We start from the raw sequence: 19079 nt of genomic DNA on the forward strand, positions 1-19079 counted from the left end.
GCAGCACTGATCAGCAGCCATGTCTACACTGCAACAATTACCCATTACAGGGACCTGACAGATCCATAGTGCTATGAGCAGCACTGATCAGCAGCTATGCCTACACTGCAGCAATTACCCATTACAGGGACCTGACAGATCCATAGTGCTATGAGCAGCACTGATCAGTAGCCATGTCTACACTGCAGCAATTACCCATTACAGGGTCCTGACAGATCCATTCTGCTATGAGCAGCACTGAGCAGCAGCCATGTCTACACTGCAGCAATTACCCATTACAGGGACCTGACAGATCCATAGTGTTATGAGCAGCACTGATCAGCCGCCATGTCTACACTGCAGCAATTACCCATTACAGGGTCTTGATCGATCCATAGTGCTATGAGCAGCACTGATCAGCCGCCATGTCTACACTGCAGCAATTACCCATTACAGAGTCTTGATCGATCCATAGTGCTATGAGCTGCACTGATCAGCAGCCATATCTACACTGCAGCAATTACCCATTACAGGGTCCTGACAGATCCATAGTGCTATGAGCAGCACTGATCAGCAGCCATGTCTACACTGCAACAATTACCCATTACAGGGACCTGACAGATCCATAGTGCTATCAGCAGCACTGATCAGCAGCTATGCCTACACTGCAGCAATTACCCATTACAGGGACCTGACAGATCCATAGTGCTATGAGCAGCACTGATCAGTAGCCATGTCTACACTGCAGCAATTACCCATTACAGGGTCCTGACAGATCCATTCTGCTATGAGCAGCACTGAGCAGCAGCCATGTCTACACTGCAGCAATTACCCATTACAGGGACCTGACAGATCCATAGTGTTATGAGCAGCACTGATCAGCCGCCATGTCTACACTGCAGCAATTACCCATTACAGGGTCTTGATCGATCCATAGTGCTATGAGCAGCACTGATCAGCAGCCATGTCTACACTGCAGCAATTACCCATTACAGGGACCTGACAGATCCATAGTGCTATGAGCAGCACTGATCAGCAGCCATGTCTACACTGCAGCAATTACCCATTACAGGGTCCTGACAGATCCATATTGCTATGAGCAGCACTGATCAGCAGCCGTGTCTACACTGCAGCAATTACGCATTACAGGGTCCTGACAGATCCATAGTGCTATGAGCAGCACTGATCAGCAGCCATGTCTACACTGCAGCAATTACCCATTACAGGGTCCTGACCGATCCATAGTGCTATGAGCAGCACTGATCAGCAGCCATGTCTACACTGCAGCAATTACCCATTACAGGGACCTGACAGATCCATAGTGCTATGAGCAGCACTGATCAGCAGCCATGTCTACACTGCAGCAATTACCCATTACAGGGTCCTGACAGATCCATAGTGCTATGAGCAGCACTGATCAGCAGCCATGTCTACACTGCAGCAATTACCCATTACAGGGACCTGACAGATCCATAGTGCTATGAGCAGCACTGATCAGCAGCCATGTCTACACTGCAGCAATTACCCATTACAGGGTCCTGACAGATCCATATTGCTATGAGCAGCACTGATCAGCAGCCATGTCTACACTGCAGCAATTACGCATTACAGGGTCCTGACAGATCCATAGTGCTATGAGCAGCACTGATCAGCAGCCATGTCTACACTGCAGCAATTACCCATTACAGGGTCCTGACCGATCCATAGTGCTATGAGCAGCACTGATCAGCAGCCATGTCTACACTGCAGCAATTACCCATTACAGGGTCCTGACAGATCCATAGTGCTATGAGCAGCACTGATCAGCAGCCATGTCTACACTGCAGCAATTACCCATTACAGGGACCTGACAGATCCATAGTGCTATGAGCAGCACTGATCAGCAGCCATGTCTACACTGCAGCAATTACCCATTACAGGGTCCTGACAGATCCATAGTGCTATGAGCAGCACTGATCAGCAGCCATGTCTACACTGCAGCAATTACCCATTACAGGGTCCTGACAGATCCATAGTGCTATGGGCAGCACTGATCAGCAGCCATGTCTACACTGCAGCAATTACCCATTACAGGGACCTGACAGATCCATAGTGTTATGAGCAGCACTGATCAGCCGCCATGTCTGCACTGCAGCAATTACCCATTACAGGGTCCTGACCAATCCATAGTGCTATGAGCAGCACTGATCAGCAGCCATGTCTACACTGTAGCAATTGCCCATTACAGGGTCCTCACAGATCCATAGTGCTATGAGCAGCACTGATCAGCAGCCATGTCTACACTGCAGCAATTACCCATTACAGGGTCCTGACAGATCCATAGTGCTATGAGCAGCACTGATCAGCAGCCATGTCTACACTGCAGCAATTACCCATTACAGGGTCCTGACCGATCCATAGTGCTATAAGCAGCACTGATCAGCAGCCATGTCTACACTGCAGCAATTACCCATTACAGGGTCCTCACAGATCCATAGTGCTATGAGCAGCACTGATCAGCAGCCATGTCTACACTGCAGCAATTACCCATTACAGGGTCCTGACAGATCCATAGTGCTATGAGCAGCACTGATCAGCAGCCATGTCTACACTGCAGCAATTACCCATTACAGGGTCCTGACAGATCCATAGTGCTATGAGCAGCACTGATCAGCCGCCATGTCTACACTGCAGCAATTACCCATTACTGGGTCCTGACAGATCCATAGTGCTATGAGCAGCACTGATCAGCAGCCATGTCTACACTGCAGCAATTACCCATTACAGGGTCCTGACAGATCCATAGTGCTATGAGCAGCACTGATCAGCAGCCATGTCTACACTGCAGCAATTACCCATTACAGGGTCCTGACAGATCCATAGTGCTATGAGCAGCACTGATCAGCAGCCATGTCTACACTGCAGCAATTACCTATTACAGGGTCCTGACAGATCCATAGTGCAATGAGCAGCACTTATCAGTCGCCATGTCTACACTGCAGCAATTACCCATTACAGGGTCCTGACAGATCCATAGTGCTATGAGCAGCACTGATCAGCAGCCATGTCTACACTGCAGCAATTACCCATTACAGGGTCCTGACAGATCCATAGTGCTATGAGCAGCACTGATCAGCAGCCATGTCTACACTGCAGCAATTACCTATTACAGGGTCCTGACAGATCCATAGTGCAATGAGCAGCACTTATCAGCCGCCATGTCTACACTGCAGCAATTACCCATTACAGGGTCCTGACAGATCCATAGTGCCATGAGCAGCACTGCTCAGCAGCCATGTCTACACTGCAGCAATTACCCATTACAGGGTCCTGACAGATCCATAGTGTTATGAGCAGCACTGATCAGCAGCCATGTCTACACTGCAGCAATTACCCATTACAGGGTCCTGACAGATCCATAGTGCTATGGGCAGCACTGATCAGCAGCCATGTCTACACTGCAGCAATTACCCATTACAGGGACCTGACAGATCCATAGTGCTATGAGCAGCACTGATCAGCAGCCATGTCTACACTGCAGCAATTACCATTACAGGGTCCTGACAGATCCATAGTGCTATGAGCAGCACTGATCAGCCGCCATGTCTACACTGCAGCAATTACCCATTACAGGGTCCTGACAGATCCATTCTGCTATGAGCAGCACTGATCAGCAGCCATGTCTACACTGCAGCAATTACCCATTACAGGGTCCTGACAGATCCATTCTGCTATGAGCAGCACTGATCAGTAGCCATGTCTACACTGCAGCAATTACCCATTACAGGGTCCTGACAGATCCATAGTGCTATGAGCAGCACTGATCAGCAGCCATGTCTACACTGCAGCAATTACCCATTACAGGGACCTGACAGATCCATAGTGCTATGAGCAGCACTGATCAGCCGCCATGTCTACACTGCAGCAATTACCCATTACAGGGTCCTGACAGATAACATACAACATAAAAAAAATTTTTTATGGGCATCATAAACACCCTTTAAAAAAATTTGTGGGTGTTGCATCACAGACCACGGTCACCCTGGTGATATGGTGGTGGATGATGAGGAGAAGGAGGAGGACAAGAGCAAATAGCCACCAAAATCAGGAAGCGTATACCCATGTGTGGGTGTGAAAAGGTGCATGTGAATACACCTCCCAAAAAAAGACACTGGTTTGAGTTTATGTTACGCTGCTTTCATACTGTGGTGTTGAGAAGTCTGGCCCAATCCAGCCCTTGTTCATTTTTATAAGAGACAGCCTGTCAGCATTTTCAGTTGACAGGCGGATGTGCTTATCAGTTATAATTCCACCAACGTCACTAAAAACCCGCTCTGATAAAACACTGGCGGCAGGGCAGGCCAGGACCTCCAAGGCGTAGAGAGCCAGTTCATTCCACGTATCCAGCTTGGATACCAAACAATTATAAGGCACAGAGGAATTACAGAGGACGTTGGTACGGTCGGCAAGGTACTCCCTCAGCATCTTCCCAAACTTTGCTCTCCTTGTGAGAGTACCCCGAGCCTCAGGGCCTGGGAGGGGCAGAGAAAATTCTCCCAGAACTTGGACAGTGTTCCACTGCCTCTGCTGGATTGGAGTTGTGTCTCTCGCCTCTGCTGCTTGGTTGTCCAACGAACTGTGACCTCTGCCACCAGCGTTTTCAGATTTTTAATAGTTCCGCAACAAGGGCCTTCTGGTACTGCCCCATTTTTGTAGACCTGTCCGCCTCAGGAATAAGAGATAGAAATTTCTACTTGTAGAGTGGGTCTAGAAGTGTCACCAACCAGTAATGACGGTCACCCAAAATTTTGAGAACGCGAGGGTCATGGGAAAGGCAGCGTAACAAACTCAGCCATGCGTGCCAGACTGCTAACAGGCAATACTTCTGTGTCCTCACCAATAGGACCACTGACCATGCTCTCCTCCTCTCTGTCCCAAGGCCATCCACGCTGAACAGACGGTATGACAGTAGTGCAGATAGTACCATCTATAGCGCAGGAAACTAGCTCCTGTTCTTACTCCTCCTCTTCCTCATTGTCACCCAATCCACATTGGGATGAGATGAGGCTGGGCTGTGTGTAATCACCCTGTATGGTTCCTTGCTCCATCTCATCGTGCTCCGCCAGCAGTGCATACTCTTTTATTGTGAGCAGAGAGCATTTCAGAAGACAGAAGCAGGATGGTGACGCTAAGGCTAAGTGCCCACATAGCGTTTTTCAAGCGTATATGCTGTGGAATTTCCGCAGCATAAACGCTTGTTAAACGCTAGGTAATCCGCCCCCCATGGTCCCCAAGGGGATTCCGCAAGTTCTATGCCCATGCTGCGGATGTTTCCGCAGCGTTTATGCTGCGCTCAAAAATCCGCAGCATGTCCATTAATTTTGCGGAAGCGCAGCGTAATCGCCGCCATTGACTTGCATTGAGACGCACATAATTCGTGTCAGTACATTTGTACTCACGGATTATATGCGTTTCAATGTGCGGATGGTACCCAGTTCTGGAGGAGAGGAGACTCTCATCCAGACCTGGGTACCATTGTACCTGTAAAAAAAAGAATAAAATAAAAAATAAAGTTTATATTCACCTTTTGATGGCCCCCGGTCTCCTTCCCTTTGCTTGCGGGCAGGACTGAAGGACCTGCGGTGACGTCACAGTCATGTGACCGCAGGCCCTTCAGTGCAGTGTCCCGCGATCAGCTGGCAGACAGAAGCGAGCGCAGCTACACAGGCCGGGCCATCGGAGGGTAAGTATAGGTTTATTTTTTTATTTTTAAACATTCTTACGGTCACACTATATAAATCCATGCCGGTTGCATGGATTTATATAGTGTGACCTAGTTGTCAAGCACTTTCCAAGTGATGCTAAAATCGCCTGGAAAGCGCTTGTCAATCCGCATGCGGAAACGCATGTGAAAACGCTTCAAATCCGCATGTATTTGGCAGGAAAAACGCATGTACAATCTGCCAGGGAGATGCAGAAATGATGTAGAAATTTTCTGCTTCATTTCTGCATCGTGGGCACATAGCCTAATTATGACGTCATCGCCACTCACCATCTTGGTGGAGTCCTCAAAGTTTTGGAGGATATGTCTGACATCCATGTCCACTCCTGAGGTGTTACGTGTGGAGTCTGAACTGAATACCGACGGCCTTGTTGATGCTGGTAGTCAACAACTGCCCTCTTCTGCTCACAAATCCTTCCCAACATCTGCAATGTAGAGTTCCAACGCGTAGGGACATCACATACCAGTCTATGGGCCGGAAGCTGCAAACGCTGCTGAAACACGGCAAGGGTGGCGGAAGCTGGAGGTGATTTTCTAAAATGGGCACACAGGCGGCGTACTTTAACAAGCAGATCCGGCAGCTCCAGGTAGGATTTGAGACAGCGCTGAACCACGAGGTTAAGCACATGGGCCAGGCATGGTACGTGTGTGAGCTCGCCTCAGAGCTGCCACCAGGGTCCGGCCATTGTCACACACGACCATGCCTGGCTTTAGGCTCGGCGGTGTGAGCCACAGATCTACCTGCTCTCCCTCCACTGTCTGATTCCGGAGTGACTGACGAGCACAGCAGCCCCAGGTCTGATATAGACCTGATGACTCTGTGCGGCCAGCCAATCACTGTAATGCCACAACCAACATGGCCGCGGCATTACAATGAGTGACAGGCAATCCCTGCATGTTCATTAGCTCGGTAAAGAGCAACAAACATGCAGGGAGGGGACTCGAGCTCCCGCCGAGCAACCCCGGAAATACTCGGGGAGCGTGGAGCATCTCGAGCAGTGAGATGCTGGGGCGAGCACCGAGCAGTAGAGAGCATGCTCGCTCATCACTAGTCTTCATGCATCAGGTCCATGTATTTAGCAGCACATGATTCATCTGCACTACCACAGACTGTAGAGACAAGGAGAACAGGAAACCCCAGAGAATTAGTAGGGAGGTTTCTCTCTAACTACAGAAGCCGGGCGAAGAGCAGCTCATCATTCAGCCCCATGCTATACCTGCATCCACCACCAGGGGGAGCCCGGGGAACAGACTTGGGTTATAGAGCCCATATATGAAATCCTATGCACAGGGCTCCCCCTACTGGTGTCTAGCAGCAGCGCAAGACTAGAGTAAGCCACAGGAGAGCCAACATGGCGACATTACAGCTCCCGGCACACCAGCACCATCAGGACATAGGCGGGCATGCTGGGAGTTGTAGTCTCACGGCAGCTGACAAGCCAGCGCTTGTCATGTAACAGAGGTAATAAGACGCCATAACACAAACCGCCCTCCACCAGCAGCGTCACAGGCAGGGAAGCCGGGAACGTATTCACAGACGGTTACTAGACACCGCCTGACAGCCGCTCCTGAGAGCGGAGCGGGCACCGATAAAGAGCACGGACGGGAAGCCGGGACCGCCGATCCAGAACTGTCATCAGCGCGTCCTGATTGGTCGCTGCCCCGGCACCTCTGTAATCTGATTGGATAATGGACGGGCCGCTCTTATTGGCTGGAGACACGTTACCTACTCGCCTGTAATAGCGCTATAATAGTCCTGTTATCACTGTACAGGGGAGGAGCTTGGCTGCGCTTTATGGGGGGGGGGTTATAGGATTTCATCCCTGGGGTCTCATCTGTTTTATCTTATGTAACGTAAATCTGTAGGCTCCAAGATACATAAAAGCACGGGGTTTCCTGTGTCCCTGCTGGGCTCTTGTGGTTATTCTCAGTCCTCCTCTCCGTCCTCCCCTCCGTCCTCCGCTCCTCTGTCCTCCGCTGCAGAATATTATAAAATGCAGCTCATCTACTGCAGAATATTATATATACATCTCATCTTCTGCAGAATATTATATATACAGCTCACCTGCTGCAGAATATTATAATATACAGCTCATCTACTGCAGAATATTATATATACAGCTCATCTTCTGCAGAATATTATATATACAGCTCATCTACTGCAGAATATTATATATACAGCTCATCTACTGCAGAATATTATAATATACAGCTCATCTACTGCAGAATATTATATATACAGCTCATCTACTGCAGAATATTATATATACAGCTCATCTGCTGCAGAATATTATAATATACAGCTCACCTGCTGCAGAATATTATATATACAGCTCATCTACTGCAGAATATTATATATACAGCTCATCTACTGCAGAATATTATATATACAGCTCATCTTCTGCAGAATATTATATATACAGCTCATCTACTGCAGAATATTATATATACAGCTCATCTTCTGCAGAATATTATATATACAGCTCATCTTCTGCAGAATATTATATATACAGCTCACCTGCTGCAGAATATTATATATACAGCTCATCTACTGCAGAATATTATAATATACAGCTCATCTGCTGCAGAATATTATAATATACAGCTCACCTGCTGCAGAATATTATATATACAGCTCATCTTCTGCAGAATATTATAATATACAGCTCATCTACTGCAGAATATTATATATACAGCTCACCTGCTGCAGAATATTATATATACAGCTCATCTACTGCAGAATATTATAATATACAGCTCACCTGCTGCAGAATATTATATATACAGCTCATCTACTGCAGAATATTATAATATACAGCTCATCTGCTGCAGAATATTATAATATACAGCTCATCTACTGCAGAATATTATATATACAGCTCACCTGCTGCAGAATATTATATATACAGCTCATCTACTGCAGAATATTATATATACAGCTCATCTACTGCAGAATATTATAATATACAGCTCACCTGCTGCAGAATATTATATATACAGCTCATCTACTGCAGAATATTATATATACAGCTCATCTACTGCAGAATATTATAATATACAGCTCATCTACTGCAGAATATTATAATATACAGCTCATCTACTGCAGAATATTATAATATACAGCTCATCTTCTGCAGAATATTATAATATACAGCTCATCTTCTGCAGAATATTATATATACAGCTCATCTACTGCAGAATATTATAAAATGCAGCTCATCTACTGCAGAATATTATAATATACAGCTCATCTACTGCAGAATATTATATATACATCTCATCTACTGCAGAATATTATATATACAGCTCATCTTCTGCAGAATATTATATATACAGCTCATCTACTGCAGAATATTATATATACAGCTCATCTACTGCAGAATATTATAATATACAGCTCATCTACTGCAGAATATTATAATATACAGCTCATCTACTGCAGAATATTATATATACATCTCATCTACTGCAGAATATTATATATACAGCTCATCTTCTGCAGAATATTATATATACAGCTCATCTACTGCAGAATATTATATATACAGCTCATCTACTGCAGAATATTATAATATACAGCTCATCTACTGCAGAATATTATAATATACAGCTCATCTACTGCAGAATATTATATATACATCTCATCTACTGCAGAATATTATATATACAGCTCATCTTCTGCAGAATATTATATATACAGCTCATCTACTGCAGAATATTATATATACAGCTCATCTACTGCAGAATATTATAATATACAGCTCATCTACTGCAGAATATTATAATATACAGCTCATCTACTGCAGAATATTATAATATACAGCTCATCTTCTGCAGAATATTATATATACAGCTCATCTACTGCAGAATATTATAAAATGCAGCTCATCTACTGCAGAATATTATAATATACAGCTCATCTTCTGCAGAATATTATATATACAGCTCATCTACTGCAGAATATTATAAAATGCAGCTCATCTACTGCAGAATATTATATATACATCTCATCTACTGCAGAATATTATATATACAGCTCATCTTCTGCAGAATATTATATATACAGCTCATCTACTGCAGAATATTATAATATACAGCTCATCTACTGCAGAATATTATATATACATCTCATCTACTGCAGAATATTATATATACATCTCATCTACTGCAGAATATTATATATACAGCTCATCTTCTGCAGAATATTATATATACAGCTCATCTACTGCAGAATATTATAATATACAGCTCATCTTCTGCAGAATATTATATATACATCTCATCTACTGCAGAATATTATAATATACAGCTCATCTTCTGCAGAATATTATATATACAGCTCATCTACTGCAGAATATTATAATATACAGCTCATCTTCTGCAGAATATTATATATACAGCTCATCTACTGCAGAATATTATAATATACAGCTCATCTTCTGCAGAATATTATATATACAGCTCATCTTCTGCAGAATATTATAATATACAGCTCATCTACTGCAGAATATTATAATATACAGCTCATCTACTGCAGAATATTATAACATACAGCTCATCTACTGCAGAATATTATAATATACAGCTCATCTTCTGCAGAATATTATAATATACAGCTCATCTACTGCAGAATATTATAATATACAGCTCATCTACTACAGAATATTATATATACAGCTCATCTACTGCAGAATATTATAACATACAGCTCATCTACTGCAGAATATTATAATATACAGCTCATCTACTGCAGAATATTATAATATACAGCTCATCTTCTGCAGAATATTATATATACAGCTCATCTACTGCAGAATATTATAACATACAGCTCATCTACTGCAGAATATTATAATATACAGCTCATCTACTGCAGAACATTATAATATACAGCTCATCTTCTGCAGAATATTATAATATACAGCTCATCTACTGCAGAATATTATAATATACAGCTCATCTACTACAGAATATTATATATACAGCTCATCTACTGCAGAATATTATAATATACAGCTCATCTTCTGCAGAATATTATATATACAGCTCATCTACTGCAGAATATTATAATATACAGCTCATCTACTACAGAATATTATATATACAGCTCACCTGCTGCAGAATATTATAATATACAGCTCATCTACTGCAGAATATTATAATATACAGCTCATCTGCTGCAGAATATTATAATATACAGCTCATCTACTACAGAATATTATAATATACAGCTCATCTACTGCAGAATATTATAATATACAGCTCATCTATTGCAGAATATTATAATATACAGCTCATCTACTGCAAAATATTATAATATACAGCTCATCTACTGCAGAATATTATAATATACAGCTCATCTACTGCAGAATATTATATATACAGCTCATCTTCTGCAGAATATTATATATACAGCTCATCTACTGCAGAATATTATATATACAGCTCATCTTCTGCAGAATATTATAATATACAGCTCATCTACTGCAGAATATTATATATACAGCTCATCTTCTGCAGAATATTATATATACAGCTCATCTACTGCAGAATATTATAATATACAGCTCATCTACTGCAGAATATTATAATAAACAGCTCATCTACTACAGAATATTATATATACAGCTCATCTACTGCAGAATATTATAATATACAGCTTATCTACTGCAGAATATTATAATATACAGCTTATCTACTGCAGAATATTATAATATACAGCTCATCTTCTGCAGAATATTATATATACAGCTCATCTTCTGCAGAATATTATAATATACAGCTCATCTTCTGCAGAATATTATAATATACAGCTCATCTACTGCAGAATATTATAATAAACAGCTCATCTACTACAGAATATTATATATACAGCTCATCTACTGCAGAATATTATAATATACAGCTTATCTACTGCAGAATATTATAATATACAACTCATCTTCTGCAGAATATTATATATACAGCTCATCTTCTGCAGAATATTATAATATACAGCTCATCTTCTGCAGAATATTATAATATACAGCTCATCTACTGCAGAATATTATATATACAGCTCATCTTCTGCAGAATATTATATATGCAGCTCATCTTCTGCAGAATATTATAATATACAGCTCATCTACTGCAGAATATTATATATACAGCTCATCTACTACAGAATATTATAATATACAGCTCATCTACTGCAGAATATTATAATATACAGCTCATCTACTGAAGAATATTATAATATACAGCTCATCTACTGCAGAATATTATAATATACAGCTCATCTTCTGCAGAATATTATAATATACAGCTCATCTACTGCAGAATATTATAATATACAGCTCATCTTCTGCAGAATATTATAATATACAGCTCATCTACTGAAGAATATTATAATATACAGCTCATCTACTGCAGAATATTATAATATACATCTCATCTTCTGCAGAATATTATAATATACAGCTCATCTACTGCAGAATATTATAATATACAGCTCATCTACTGCAGAATATTATAATATACAGCTCATCTTCTGCAGAATATTATATATACATCTCATCTACTGCAGAATATTATAATATACAGCTCATCTACTGCAGAATATTATAATATACAGCTAATCTACTGCAGAATATTATAATATACAGCTCATCTACTGCAAAATATTATAATATATAGCTCATCTACTGCAGAATATTATAATATACAGCTCATCTACTGCAGAATATTATATATACAGCTCATCTTCTGCAGAATATTATATATACAGCTCATCTACTGCAGAATATTATATATACAGCTCATCTTCTGCAGAATATTATAATATACAGCTCATCTACTGCAGAATATTATATATACAGCTCATCTTCTGCAGAATATTATAATATACAGCTCATCTACTGCAGAATATTATATATACAGCTCATCTTCTGCAGAATATTATATATACAGCTCATCTACTGCAGAATATTATATATACAGCTCATCTTCTGCAGAATATTATAATATACAGCTCATCTACTGCAGAATATTATATATACAGCTCACCTGCTGCAGAATATTATATATACAGCTCATCTTCTGCAGAATATTATATATACAGCTCATCTTCTGCAGAATATTATAATATACAGCTCATCTACTGCAGAATATTATATATACAGCTCATCTTCTGCAGAATATTATATATACAGCTCATCTTCTGCAGAATATTATATATACAGCTCATCTTCTGCAGAATATTATAATATACAGCTCATCTACTGCAGAATATTATATATACAGCTCATCTACTGCAAAATATTATAATATACAGCTCATCTACTGCAGAATATTATATATACAGCTCATCTACTGCAGAATATTATATATACAGCTCATCTTCTGCAGAATATTATAATATACAGCTCATCTACTGCAGAATATTATATATACAGCTCATCTTCTGCAGAATATTATATATACAGCTCATCTACTGCAGAATATTATATATACAGCTCATCTTCTGCAGAATATTATAATATACAGCTCATCTACTGCAGAATATTATATATACAGCTCATCTTCTGCAGAATATTATATATACAGCTCATCTACTGCAGAATATTATAATATACAGCTCATCTACTGCAGAATATTATATATACAGCTCACCTGCTGCAGAATATTATATATACAGCTCATCTTCTGCAGAATATTATATATGCAGCTCATCTACTGCAGAATATTATAATATACAGCTCATCTACTGCAGATTATTATAATATACAGCTCATCTACTGCAGAATATTATAATATACAGCTCATCTACTGCAGAATATTATAATATATACAGCTCATCTACGGCAGAATATTATAATATACAACTCATCTACTGCAGAATATTATATATACAGCTCATCTGCTGCAGAATATTATATATACAGCTCACCTTCTGCAGAATATTATAATATACAGCTCATCTACTGCAGAATATTATAATATACAGCTCATCTTCTGCAGAATATTATATACACATCTCATCTACTGCAGAATATTATAATATACAGCTCATCTACTGCAGAATATTATAATATACAGCTCATCTTCTGCAGAATATTATAATATACTGCTCACCTGCCGCAGAATATTATAATATACAGCTCATCTACTGCAGAATATTATAATATACAGCTCATCTACTGCAGAATATTATAATATACAGCTCATCTTCTGCAGAATATTATATATACATCTCATCTACTGCAGAATATTATAATATACAGCTCATCTACTGCAGAATATTATAATATACAGCTCATCTACTGCAGAATATTATATATACAGCTCATCTGCTGCAGAATATTATAATATACAGCTTATCTACTGCAGAATATTATAATAAACAGCTCATCTACTACAGAATATTATATATACAGCTCATCTACTGCAGAATATTATAATATACAGCTCATCTACTGCAGAATATTATAATATACAGCTCATCTACTGAAGAATATTATAATATACAGCTCATCTACTGCAGAATATTATAATATACATCTCATCTTCTGCAGAATATTATAATATACAGCTCATCTACTGCAGAATATTATAATATACAGCTCATCTACTGCAGAATATTATAATATACAGCTCATCTTCTGCAGAATATTATATATACATCTCATCTACTGCAGAATATTATAATATACAGCTCATCTACTGCAGAATATTATAATATACAGCTCATCTATTGCAGAATATTATAATATACAGCTCATCTACTGCAAAATATTATAATATACAGCTCATCTACTGCAGAATATTATAATATACAGCTCATCTACTGCAGAATATTATATATACAGCTCATCTTCTGCAGAATATTATATATACAGCTCATCTACTGCAGAATATTGTATATACAGCTCATCTTCTGCAGAATATTATAATATACAGCTCATCTACTGCAGAATATTATATATACAGCTCATCTTCTGCAGAATATTATAATATACAGCTCATCTACTGCAGAATATTATATATACAGCTCATCTTCTGCAGAATATTATATATACAGCTCATCTACTGCAGAATATTATATATACAGCTCATCTACTGCAGAATATTATAATATACAGCTTATCTACTGCAGAATATTATAATAAACAGCTCATCTACTACAGAATATTATATATACAGCTCATCTACTGCAGAATATTATAATATACAGCTCATCTACTGCAGAATATTATAATATACAGCTCATCTACTGCAGAATATTATAATATACAGCTCATCTACTGCAGAATATTATATATACAGCTCATCTACTGCAGAATATTATAATATACAGCTCATCTTCTGCAGAATATTATAATATACAGCTCATCTTCTGCAGAATATTATAATATACAGCTCATCTTCTGCAGAATATTATAATATACAGCTCATCTACTGCAGAATATTATATATACAGCTCATCTACTGCAGAATATTATAATATACAGCTCATCTTCTGCAGAATATTATAATATACAGCTCATCTACTGAAGAATATTATAATATACAGCTCATCTACTGCAGAATATTATAATATACAGCTCATCTTCTGCAGAATATTATAATATACAGCTCATCTACTGCAGAATATTATAATATACAGCTCATCTACTGCAGAATATTATAATATACAGCTCATCTTCTGCAGAATATTATATATACATCTCATCTACTGCAGAATATTATAATATACAGCTCATCTACTGCAGAATATTATAATATACAGCTCATCTACTGCAGAATATTATAATATACAGCTCATCTACTGCAGAATATTATAATATACAGCTCATCTTCTGCAGAATATTATATATACATCTCATCTACTGCAGAATATTATAATATACAGCTCATCTACTGCAGAATATTATAATATACAGCTCATCTACTCGTAGAATATTATAATATACAGCTCATCTACTGCAAAATATTATAATATACAGCTCATCTACTGCAGAATATTATAATATACAGCTCATCTACTGCAGAATATTATAATATACAGCTCATCTACTGCAGAATATTATATATACAGCTCATCTTCTGCAGAATATTATATATACAGCTCATCTACTGCAGAATATTATATATACAGCTCATCTTCTGCAGAATATTATAATATACAGCTCATCTACTGCAGAATATTATATATACAGCTCATCTTCTGCAGAATATTATATATACAGCTCATCTACTGCAGAATATTATATATACAGCTCATCTTCTGCAGAATATTATAATATACAGCTCATCTACTGCAGAATATTATATATACAGCTCATCTTCTGCAGAATATTATATATACAGCTCATCCACTGCAGAATATTATAATATACAGCTCATCTACTGCAGAATATTATAATATACAGCTCATCTACTGCAGAATATTATAATATACAACTCATCTACTGCAGAATATTATAATATACAGCTCATCTACTGCAAAATATTATAATATACAGCTCACCTGCTGCAGAATATTATAATATACAACTCATCTACTGCAGAATATTATAATATACAGCTCATCTACTGCAGAATATTATAATATACAGCTCATCTACTGCAGAATATTATAATAAACAGCTCATCTACTACAGAATATTATAATATACAGCTCATCTTCTGCAGAATATTATAATATACAGCTCATCTACTGCAGAATATTATATATACAGCTCATCTGCTGCAGAATATTATAATATACATCTCATCTACTGCAGAATATTATAATATACAGCTCATCTACTGCAGAATATTATAATATACAGCTCATCTACTGCAGAATATTATAATATACAGCTCACCTGCTGCAGAATATTATAATATACAGCTCATCTTCTGCAGAATATTATAATATACAGATCATCTTCTGCAGAATAGTATATATACAGCTCATCTACTGCAGAATATTATAATATACAGCTCATCTACTGCAGAATATTATATATACAGCTCATCTGCTGCAGAATATTATAATATACAGCTTATCTACTGCAGAATATTATAATAAACAGCTCATCTACTACAGAATATTATAATATACAGCTCATCTACTGCAGAATATTATAATAAACAGCTCATCTACTACAGAATATTATAATATACAGCTTATCTACTACAGAATATTATAATATACAGCTCATCTACTGCAGAATATTATAATAAACAGCTCATCTACTACAGAATATTATAATATACAGCTCATCTACTGCAGAATATTATAATAAACAGCTCATCTACTACAGAATATTATAATATACAGCTCATCTACTACAGAATATTATAATATACAGCTCATCTACTGCAGAATATTATAATAAACAGCTCATCTACTACAGAATATTATAATATACAGCTCATCTACTACAGAATATTATATATACAGCTCATCTACTGCAGAATATTATATATACAGCTCATCTGCTGCAGAATATTATAATATACATCTCATCTACTGCAGAATATTATAATATACAGCTCATCTACTGCAGAATATTATAATATACAGCTCATCTACTGCAGAATATTATAATATACAGCTCACCTGCTGCAGAATATTATAATATACAGCTCATCTTCTGCAGAATATTATAATATACAGCTCATCTACTGCAGAATATTATATATACAGCTCATCTGCTGCAGAATATTATAATATACATCTCATCTACTGCAGAATATTATAATATACAGCTCACCTGCTGCAGAATATTATATATACAGCTCATCTGCTGCAGAATATTATAATATACAGCTCATCTTCTGCAGAATATTATAATATACAGCTCATCTTCTGCAGAATATTATATATACAGCTCATCTACTGCAGAATATTATAATATACAGCTCATCTACTAAGAATATTATAATATACAGCTCATCTACTGCAGAATATTATAATATACAGCTCATCTACTGCAGAATATTATAATATACAGCTCATCTACTGCAGAATATTATATATACAGCTCATCTGCTGCAGAATATTATAATATACAGCTCATCTACTGCAGAATATTATAATATACAACTCATCTACTGCAGAATATTATAATATACAGCTCATCTACTGCAGAATATTATAATATACAGCTCATCTTCTGCAGAATATTATAATATACAGCTCATCTACTGCAGAATATTATATATACAGCTCATCTGCTGCAGAATATTATAATATACAGCTCATCTACTGCAGAATATTATAATATACAACTCATCTACTGCAGAATATTATAATATACAACTCATCTACTGCAGAATATTATAATATACAGCTCATCTACTGCAGAATATTATAATATACAGCTCATCTTCTGCAGAATATTATAATATACAGCTCATCTACTGCAGAATATTATATATACAGCTCATCTGCTGCAGAATATTATAATATACATCTCATCTACTGCAGAATATTATAATATACAGCTCATCTACTGCAGAATATTATAATATACAACTCATCTACTGCAGAATATTATAATATACAGCTCATCTACTGCAGAATATTATAATATACAGCTCATCTACTGCAGAATATTATAATATACAGCTCAATACTACAGAATATTATAATATACAGCTCATCTACTGCAGAATATTATAATATACAGCTCCTCTACTGCAGAATAATATAATAAACAGCTCATCTACTACAGAATATTATAATATACAGCTCATCTTCTGCAGCTGTATATTATAATATTCTGTAGTAGATGAGCTGTATATTATAATATTCTGCAGTAGATGAGCTGTATATATAATATTCTGCAGTAGATGAGCTGTATATTATAATATTCTGCAGTAGATAAGCTGTATATATAATATTCTGTAGTAGATGAGCTGTATATTATAATATTCTGCAGAAGATGAGCTGTATATTATAATATTCTGCAGAAGATGAGCTGTATATTATAATATTCTGCAGCAGATGAGCTGTATATTATAATATTCTGCAGCAGGTGAGCTGTATATTATAATATTCTGCAGCAGGTGAGCTGTATATTATAATATTCTGTAGTAGATGAGCTGTATATTATAATATTCTGCAGTAGATAAGCTGTATATTATAATATTCTGTAGTAGATGAGCAGTATATTATAATATTCTGCAGAAGATGAGCTGTATATTATAATATTCTGCAGTAGATGAGCTGTACATTATAATATTCTGCAGAAGATGAGCTGTATATTATAATATTCTGCAGCAGATGAGCTGTATATTATAATATTCTGCAGCAGGTGAGCTGTATATTATAATATTCTGCAGCAGGTGAGCTGTATATTATAATATT

The sequence above is a fragment of the Phyllobates terribilis genome, unplaced genomic scaffold (assembly GCF_046119375.1).
Source record: "Phyllobates terribilis strain yellow unplaced genomic scaffold, ASM4611937v1 Scaffold_176__1_contigs__length_3987557, whole genome shotgun sequence".
NCBI lineage: Eukaryota > Metazoa > Chordata > Amphibia > Anura > Dendrobatidae > Phyllobates > Phyllobates terribilis.